We start from the raw sequence: 8,594 nt of genomic DNA, 5'->3' as shown, positions 1-8,594 counted from the left end.
TCCTTCAGCAATGTTTAGTCTGGTCTTGAATTTTTTAGGAGAAGTTATATTTCCCTCGATGCTTCTTAAATATTGACTCATGTTTATCAGCTATTAAACCATTACGGCTGAAGTGATTTCTCCTGCCCAGGCCACCCCTGGGGCTCGCTGCAAGTAGACCTGCACAGGATACGCAGCGCTCCTGAGCTGCTGGGCAGTCTGGAATTTTAGCATGAAATCAAATTCCGACGTGAACCGTAGGTTTTGCACTGTCAGGGAATATCAAGAGGGGCGATGTCACTGCATTCGCTTTAATTCAGATGCTTACCAAGATCTGAAGTGACTATCCTTTAATTCTGCTTGTATAATAAACCTTAGGCTTTTCCCCCAAGCCCACACCACTTTCCTGTCTTTGCACATTAACTGTAAAACCAGAGAGTGTGTTGCCTTTGGGTTTCTCCATCAGGAAAGGGTGACAATATAAGAACAACAAACTAGAAAGTTTCCCGGCCCAGGGGCATCCAAGCAGCAAGAAAGCTAAGTGGAGAAGTTCCTGCGAAGGTGGGAAGTACAAAAGATAAATGGTGATGAAAGGAGACAAACTTACAAGAAAAAATGTGAGAGTCACCTGCAAAAGACCAACGTGCTCAGAATGACCTCAGTGACTCCTCTTGAGAGGATATTAGAAAATACACCATCCACCACTGTAAAACAGAAAGATCAGAGCTCTGACGCTCTTCAGAGCAATCCTGCGCTGGGATAAGTTTGTAGGTTAAGATAAATGCAGGTAGTGGTGAACCTTTGAGAAAGCCAATGGGGCTCCGTGAAGGAATGAAGGCTGGAGGCAGATGAAGTATGCGCCAGTACAAATACCCTCATTAGCTACATTTTTGAGGTTGGCAAAGTACAACAGAGATGTCTGCTCATGCAAAAAGTTGTTAGCAAGCTCAAACCGACAAATAAGTGGGTGGGGATGGAGAAAAGATTTGTATACAAAGCTGTGTCTTTGTGAGCAAAGAAAAAAAATAAACCACAAATGGATGTTTCTCAAAATATCTCAATCCTGAAAGATTAGGCTCACCAGAAGTGTCACTGCAGAAACCATCCGCATGTTGAAGAGGTTGCCTAGCAAGGGGTTCTTTCCTCATTATTATTTTCTACTTAGATTGCTAAGAAAAGATCTCTCAGGAGAAATAACAGTGGGACCATAAAAATAGTTCCAAATCTGCCATTAAAAATCCAACACAGATCTTGTCTGAGCCATCTGTACTCATGTCGTTTTGATGCCATCACTTTAAACGTGCTGAGGTTCTCTGCTGGGCTTGTTTTTAATTCCAAGCACCCACTTGAGTATTTCACTGAATGAGATGGCCAAAGAGCAGCACGGTGCTCGGGGAGCAGCTGCAGGGCTTGGGAGGTGCTGAGACATCAGGGTGCAGCCAACAGGCTGTGTCCTCCTCATGAAATAAAACAGGACAAGGACTGGCACTGAAGCTGGAAGGGGTGACCCGTAGAAGTTACCGCAGGGACGAGGAATTGCCCTGAAACTAGAAGAAGCGACCTGGAGGGGTTACCATGAGAAACCCCAGCAATAAACATGAAAACCTTACATTTTCTCCTCTATGCTACGATATGTTTGTTGTTATACCATGGCCATCACTGTTGCATTTTGCCCTTTTCTGAAATCAAACTAATAATTTCTGCCATGTACCATTTTTCCTTTCATCTTTTCCCCCTTGGAAACTGGGTGTTGCCTGTCCAGATTTGTTCTCTCCCCACCTGATTGCCCTCTCCTTGCTGTTTTCCTTTTTCCCTGCCAGTCCCATCAAAGGCCTCTACTGCTCCCTTCCCCTCCCCGGGACCCGCTGCTGCTCACCTCGCAGGACCTGAAGACCCCAAAGAGCTCAATAAAGAGCACCTTCCTCTTGAAAACAGGAATGGCAACGTTTTGTAGGCTATTGTTGTATTACATAGTCTGCATGTTAGGCATTTTTCTATTGTAATTTGTGTGCCTGGACGATGGCGGGAGGTAGGAGCCCTGATGGCAGAAACACCCTCTTAATCTGTTCCTGCAGTGCCGTGTCCAACTGGAGCGGACACTTGGTTGATCCCCAGTCATCACACTCACACTCTTCTGTGATGCAGGTGTTTATTTATATTAATATTATTTACTGAAGCAAATGTTCTTCGGATACATTTAGTGAGGATGAAGGAAGCAGGCAGAAACCTGTGTTAAATTATGGCAGTCTACGTTAGGAGGAAAGTGAGTAAAATGCTGACACTGGTTAAGAATTTTCATAATTCATCTTATTGTGTAGAATATAAATGGAAGCGGGTAAAACCTCAGCCCCAGTGAAGCCAGTGCAAAACTACTACTGACTCCTTAAGATACTCAGCAGAAGTCATAATTTTAGGTGGATAGGAAACACTGAGAAGATTTATTATATCCTAAATTCTCCATCACATAGCCTCTAAGCACTTCTCAAATAATGTGACTCATTGTTTCTCCCGGCCTTCCCCCGGGGAGAGCAGAGAATGCACCATGAAATGGTTTCTTTTGCAAACCAGCTGCATTTCGGGGTGGAGTTGATGCACATCCTATTTGTTTCTGCGAGAGAGAGAAGGCAAGTCGAAGACGGCTGTGCCTCCTCGTACCTGGAAGGGCAGGTAATTGCACCTTTGACGACCCTCCATCCCCAGAGGAGTTCTCTTCCCAGGCTCAGGCCAGCCCCGTCCCTGCAAAGAGAGAGCCAGGAGGCTGCCTGGAAATTAATTCCAGCGTGTCCAAGGCGTGCGGTGGGCAGGCACGGCCTCCGTCTCGAGCCTTGAGCCAGTCTGTCGCACGCCCTGGTCACAAGCCACCGAGCGCTTTCGAGTCTCGGACCTGTTTAATAACGTCAGTGAGGGCGCAAAATCTTTTTGTGGTCCCGCAGAATAATTAAACTTCCATCAGTGCTGCTCATCTTGCCAATATAACAATACCAGCTACTGCATGCCAAAACAATAAAATAGCTGTTTCCATGAGCAGCCAAATGTAATTTGAACTCTTCAGTTCTTTCCAGTTATTTACAAGTATTGTATTTCACAAACAGGCCACCTCTTTTGTAACGTTCTTTAGGAAAGCTGTGTATTATATTGGCATAATAGTCTTCTTCGGGGAGAGCATTTTGTTTTAATAAAACGTGTGCCACCATATTTAATCAATCAGATTGATTGACACCAGCACTAGCTGCGTCTCCCAGCAGATGCTGCTGCTACCTCATTCTTATTCCAGTTTCATTTCTCAATCAAATCCATGTGTAAAAAACATAATGTGCTGCCAACATAATGTAATAAAACTTCAACTGAAATGCACACCACCACAACTGAAACAGATAAGTCAAAGTATGGGGGAAGTTAACTTCAGCAAAATCATTTTTGACATGAAAATATTAAAGTTTTACAGTTCAGATATGCCTAGACTAACCCTAACAGGAACGTGAAAGTTTCACGTGTGTTAAAAAAAATCCTGTAGAAAGAAACCTTCCTAAAAGTTACTGACCTTTTAGCTTGCTCTCAGTGTTTTGTAATCCTTGGAGTTTGTCAGTGTCATTCCAGTCGGATTTAAACACGTGCGGCCCAAGTCAGATGAATTATAACTTTTATCCCAGCAGCTCGGGTGCCTGTGTTGAGGTGAGCACCAGTTAGCGGTGATGCATGGCTCTGTGTCGGAGGCTGAACTAGCAGGTTTGGAAGTTAATGATTCATACAAGCATGGAGGGTGCCCTAATTGCGAGGTGTCACACACAGGGTGAAACTGCTCTCAACTCTATCAACGTTCGTTCTAGATAATCTGCACACCTCACGGTACCCCCATGGTACGTACTGCTCCCGGAGCAGTTTCCCGGGGAATTTGCCTTTACTGCACTTAGAGGAGCTGGTTTCAGATCACTGAGGTTGAGGCCACTCTTGATACAGCCGGGTCCCTCAAACTCCTGCCGAGGTCACACCTCAAACCCCCACGATTAACCTTCAGCCTGCCAGCAGCCCCCCAAAGCCAGCTGGGGATGAAAGCTAAGCGTCTGATTGCTTGACAGATTATATACTACGTGCGTATGTTTTCATATGTAATTACTGAAGGAGGTATGAAAAGACCTCCGGACCAATTTTTTAAGGCCCCTCAATAAATTACTCCCCCTTTGTTTAATTCATCCTTCTCTCAATGATGATATGATCGGAAACCCGTGCCATGAATTCACGTGCCACTGATTTCCGTACTTCTGTTAAAAAGGAGAGCAGAGGTTTTAATCTAAGTAAATGCCTGGTGCTTCAGAATGTCTTTTTTTCCTCCGTCATTCATTTTCAAATAAAAAGGTTTCGTTAAATGTAGTCCTGCTGGATAGTGCTTTGGACAACCTATACAGAAGCAGTGGTTAGGCAGAGAGAGAGAGAGGTGGAAATTTTAAGCTGCAAGGAAATTGTCACAGCTGTTTATCAACCATTTCTTTAGGCAAAACGCACAAATGATAAATATATAAATGCAAATAACACTTGAAGAGATTGCGTGTCTCAAGTATCATCAACCTCTCCGTTTTTGTCTCCCCAGAACACAATGAGCCCAGTCGGTAGGTGGGCTCGGGGACACCCCACCACCAGCACCATGGGCTGCGCTGAGCTGTGCCAGCCAGCTGAGATCCCTCCTTTATTCCCATTGGATCCGGCACATTACACTGCTGAATCAGCGCATTTTGCTCAGAAATAATGTGTTTCCGAAGAAGGTTCCTTTAATACAGACAAATGTCTGAGGGTGCTCCAGCCTCACAACACATGGGCTCCATGACAAGGGGGTGAGGGTGGTGATAGGTGTTCCTCAAGCTGACCTCAGACCCAGAGCTGAGACTGGTGGGGTTTGACCGCTTGATGCTTGAGATGGGTTGATGTTTTTCCCCTCGCCTATCCCAAACTGGTGCTCACCAACAGGGCTACAGCACCAAAACACCTCTGGGTGACAGAGATGTTGAAGGCCAGCAGTGCTGGAGCTGCTGTCCCACCAGCGCTCTCCTCCTCCTGTGCCTTCCCAGAGCGGGGCTGGGGCTCCCTGCCTGCAAACACAGCAAATCCATGTGGGCAGCCTGAAAACGATCCCAAAAAAGAGCCATGGAAATGATTCAGTGTTTGGAAAAATCTGTTTTGTAGTGTGAAGTTCAGTCCATGTAATTTAATAAAATGAAAATTCAGCAATAGTTTAGTTATTGTCTACAGGGGGAGGAAATTTCTGACAGTAGAGGTCTCTTCAAGCTAACAGGCTGAGGTGCAGAACTATGTGGTAGCTGCAAGATGAAGCTAAACACATTTGGACTAGAAATAAGCTGAAATTTATTAGCGATGAAAAAAACCTAATCCCCAGGATTTCCTTGCTTCAGAAATGAGTTGGATTCCATAGCCCTTGAGAGCAGATTAAATCAGGGTGGAAGGGAATGCATAATTCCAATTGGATTGTAAAGATAATTTTCATTTAAATTAAATACACTTTTTAAAAGAAATAAATTTGTTTAAAATTGCATTTGTTACTACGACAAGCCATAGTAAAGCCTAGCCTTACTGTTATCTTGCAATAATTTAGAAACATAAAATAACATTCTGTATCAATGAGATAAAAGTGGTTTAAATTCCCTAACCTTTGGTTTTTAACATGTGGTCTGAGGAAGAAACTTGGACTTCTGGAAAACACTTGTCACAAAACCACGCAATGCACTGCCTGCATCATTTTTTTGAAAGTTTAAAAGTCCTCAAAAGATCATTATTTGCTCCCAACCTATTGCAGGAAGCCCAGGACATCCCACCCCAACACCGAGACCCCACTGGAAGGTGACAACCCAATGCCCTTTGGTCCCCTCAAAAAACACATGGGCTCCTTTTGCACAATGAGCATCCTGAGTTCGAATGATTTTGCCCATGGATGGTTGACAACTTGCTGCGTCTGAGAGCGCGCGCACTGGCTCTGCAGCACTAAAGGGCTCAGCTCTGGAGACCTGCTCCCTATTCATCAGCTCCGGGTAGACATTTTTGCCAGGAAAAGCAAAGAAAACTGCCTGTTTTGTGAACAAGAACCTGAAGAGGGTGATGTATCGCATATTTGAGAAAAGGTAGAGCTAGACGGAGCCAGAGCAGGGCTTTCTTGGAGATGGTACAGTGAAAACACTCCCAGGTGGAAAAAAGGAGAAACCTTTCTAAGAAGTTTTCCTCGGTGGTGCTGCTGAAAGGACCGTTGTGTTTCCGTGTGACAAGGAGCAGTGGCTGGAGTGGGATTTTTCATGGCATTTTGCCTGTGGCTCAAGCAGGACCTGGCTCTCAGCGTGGTTTCAGGAGACACATCTATTGGCCGGGTCCCGGGGAGAAACAGCTCTATTAAAAACATGGATGAGAGAGAAAACATAGCAACATGGCACTCGAGCCTAAAATATTTGGATTAAATTTCATACAAATCTGCGCTAAGCCTTTTTCTGGCACAGCCCTAGCAATATCCTTCCAGGTGGTCACGTTACGTGTTACTCCAGATAGTACCAAAGGAACACAATTACATGCGGACTCAATGCTGCCATTTTCTGATTAGCAAGACAGCCACTCGTCTAAGTATCTGGGCATGTTGTCTTCTCCGAAGGGTGGCAGCTTGCACCGAAGATCATACAGCCTTTCCCCACTGTTACTGAATTACCCCTCCCCGAAGCTCTCTGAAGAAGGCACAGTTTGCCAATGTGTCTGTGGAGGAATGAAAGCCCAGAGGATGAAGCTCAGAGGCTAAAACAGAAGTCTCTAGTGCCAGGTGGGATGCTCTGGGGGACCTGAGACATTGGTATGGGGTTGGCAGGTAGGAGAGATGTCCTACATGAGACCCCACCTTCTGTAGCGGAGAGAAGGGCTGGCAGCTGAGTGAGTCCAAAGGAGCACGTGGTACATATGTTACGTCAACTGAATCCTCCTGAAAGCGATTAAAACCTGCCCGAGCTCTCCTCCAGTATAAGAACCATTTATACAACATGAGGCTGCTCTGCAGCAGCCGTCCAGAGCAGGAGCTGGACATGGACCCCGCTCATGGTCTTCATCTGCCCCAAAGTACCTTTGATACTGAGAATCAGCATCCTTTGCAGGAGGGATGGATGTTGCTTGTCTGACCCTGACACGCTGCAGCCCTCTGCCACCTCCTCATAGTGGTGTTTGTTTGATTAATACCTTTTCCACTAATGTCTCTGTGACCTTTTCTATTTTTTGTTTAACATATAGTTCAAGCTTGTCAAAGACGCAATCACTGAAGTGTATTTTCGTGCGTACCTTTGTCTCTGAAGAGCCAAGCCCATGCATTTCACTCTTCCCCTGCTGCTACTTGTTGCTTCCTGGACTTTTTATATGCAATTATTTTTTTTAAAGAACTGTGCTTTACTTCCCCCCTGCCCCAAAGAAGAAGTTCAACACAATTTCTTAGTACTCATAAGGGCAACAGCTTTTTTTGCTTTCTGAAGCAGCAGAGTGTGCTACCTCTGCACCAGTAGTTGTGTTTTCCAGTGGGAGGGAGGGGATGCTGTGCAGAGGGAGAGCAGATCTGTGCTCTGGATGCCCGCTGTCAAGGTGGGGAGGAAAACCTTTCTCTGTCTTCCACTGATCACTGCCCTTCCCTGACATTCCCCAGAGCTGGGCCACGGGCTGTTGACTCCTTCTGCCCAAAAGCCTGAGCCCAAGCTCTCCCACCCCATGATGGGGTGCATTTAAAGAGAGTGTGGCCAGCAGGTCAAGGTTGGTCATCCTCCCCCTCTCTTCTGCCCTGGTGAGGCCATGTCTGGAGTACTGTGTTCAGTTCTGGGTTCCCCAGTTCAAGAAAGACAGGCAACTACTGGAAAGAGTCCAGCGGAGGGCTGCGAAGATGATCAAGGGACTGGAGCATCTCCCTTATGAGGGAAGGCTGAGAGACCTGGGTCTGTTTAGCCTGCAGAAGAGAAGACTGAGAGGGGATCTCATCAATGCTTTTAAATATCTAAAGGGCAGGTATCAAGAGAATGGGGCCAAACTCTTCTCAGTGGTGCCCAGCGACAGGACAAGGGGCAACGGCCACAAACTGGAACTCAGGAAATTCCGTCTCCACATGAGGAAAAACTTCATTACTGTGAGGGAGGCAGGGCACTGGAACAGGCTGTCCAGAGAGGTGGTGGAGTCTCCATCTCTGGAGACATTCAAAACCCACCTGGAGGCCTTCTTGGCCAACCTGCTCTAGGTGAACCTGCTCTGGCAGGAGGGTTGGACTAGACGATCTCCTGATCTCCAAAGGTCCCTTCCAACCCCTGCTATTCTGTGATTCTGTGACGAGGGTGGAGGAAATGGGGCTGCTGCTCCCCTCTCCACGGCCGGCCAGCGCCGTGCTCACCCTGGCAGCCCCAGGCGTTCCCGGCACAGGCTGTTCCCCCCGCCTCCGCTGCACTGCTCTGCCACGGGATTTTTGCGTTCAATCGGTTTTGGCCGCCTTCCAAAATTTCCCTCAGGAATGCAACTGGAAGGAGGGAAACGGCAGTTTTTAACACTCCGTATTTCATCCCGAGCAGAATGAAATTTTAGTGGAGCAAAAACACAGCAACACAGTGGCTGAGCAC

This window comes from Chroicocephalus ridibundus, chromosome 7, assembly GCF_963924245.1.
Source record: "Chroicocephalus ridibundus chromosome 7, bChrRid1.1, whole genome shotgun sequence".
NCBI classification, from domain to species: domain Eukaryota; kingdom Metazoa; phylum Chordata; class Aves; order Charadriiformes; family Laridae; genus Chroicocephalus; species Chroicocephalus ridibundus.
The sequence above is the reverse complement of the archived record's forward strand: the minus strand, read 5'-3'. Positions refer to the sequence as shown.